Here is a 1375-nt window from a genome sequence, read left to right as displayed (position 1 = left end):
GGGAGAGATGGGGGGGGGGGGGAGGGGGATAGACCGGCGGATCCGGGCGGGGGGAGGGTCCGGGACCTTCCTCCCGCGGCCTGGGCCCTGGGCCCCGGGCTCCCCCCGGGGCTGCGCTCTGACGCCGAGGGTGACCCCACACCCTGAGCTACCCCCGGCCCCGGCCCGGCCTCCCCTCCTGGGCCTGAGGCCTGAGGCCTGGACTCACCAACACTGCGGCCCGCGCGGCAACTCCGCTCCGACCTCACCCTCTCCCGGAGAAACACCGCGGTCCTCCCGCCGCCAGGGGGCGCTCACTGCGGTCCTCCCGCCGCCAGGGGGAGCTCACTGCGGTCCTCCCGCCGCCAGGGGGGAGCTCACTGCGGTCCTCCCGCCGCCAGGGGGCGCTTACTGCGGTCCTCCCGCCGCCAGGGGGAGCTCACCGCGGTCCTCCCGCCGCCAGGGGGCGCTCACTGCGGTCCTCCCGCCGCCAGGGGGCGCTCACTGCGGTCGGGTGCTCACCGCGGTCCTCCCGCCGCCAGGGGGAGCTCACTGCGGTTCTCCCGTTGCCAGGGGGCGCTCAATGCGGTCCTCCCGCCACCAGAGGGTGCTCACCGCGGTCCTCCCGCCGCCAGGGGGAGCTCACTGCGGTCCTCCCGTTGCAGCGCCCCCTCCAGCCAATGGTTGGTATTGACCCATAGAGTCTGTTTTGGAATGTCAACTCCTACATTCTGATAAGTCTCCCCTGCTGCAGACAGAGGCCATTTGGCCCATCCAGCGTTACACTGACCCTCTGAAGGGCATCCCACTGTAGGTCATCTAAAGTGGAATTGAGGATTTAAAGTCTCTTTCTGCTTGTACATCGTAGGGTCTGTTGGTGACATTAAATGTGAAGTGACGCATTTTGCAAGAAAGAAAGATGGGAAAACATAAAATACTCTGAAGGGATTGTGGGGTCAGAGTGCCTTTGTGCATAATTGGTTGGGAGGGTAGTTAATGAACCACACAGTGTTCTCGTGTTTATTTGTAGGGGCAGAGGAGAAAGGTTCTGTTGAATGTTCCCCCACACACGAGACAGACCTGAGCTAGAGTACTGTGTTAAAGTTTGGGTGCTGCATTGTGGACTGCTCAAACCTCCAATTTAACTCGCTCTCTTTGCACCTTCTCTGCATCCGTAATATTGTATATCTTGCTCTGCTTTATTACCTTCCAGGAGAAAGTGAGGACTGCAGATGCTGAAAATGTGTTGCTGGAAAAGCGCAGCAGGTCAGGCAGCATCCAAGGAGCAGGAGAATCGACGTTTCGGGCAAAACCGAAACGTCGATTCTCCTGCTCCTTGGATACTGCCTGACCTGCTGCGCGTTTCCAGCAACACATTTTCAGCTCTGCTTTATTA

The 1375-nt window shown here is 60.9% G+C and overlaps 1 protein-coding gene across 1 annotated transcript in view; it reads right to left on the bottom strand.

Moving 5' to 3' along the window:
• LOC122543436 (serrate RNA effector molecule homolog) overlaps window positions 1-295 on the bottom strand; it is a 6555-nt gene extending 6260 nt beyond the window's left edge. The window contains exon 1 of the mRNA XM_043682151.1: window positions 209-295. The gene's annotated coding sequence lies outside the window, so the exon portion shown is untranslated. The remainder of the gene's footprint in view (window positions 1-208) is intronic.
• Window positions 296-1375: the final 1080 nt, after the last annotated feature.

The sequence above is a fragment of the Chiloscyllium plagiosum genome, chromosome 43 (genome assembly GCF_004010195.1).
Source record: "Chiloscyllium plagiosum isolate BGI_BamShark_2017 chromosome 43, ASM401019v2, whole genome shotgun sequence".
NCBI lineage: Eukaryota > Metazoa > Chordata > Chondrichthyes > Orectolobiformes > Hemiscylliidae > Chiloscyllium > Chiloscyllium plagiosum.
The sequence above is the reverse complement of the archived record's forward strand: the minus strand, read 5'-3'. Positions and strand labels throughout refer to the sequence as shown.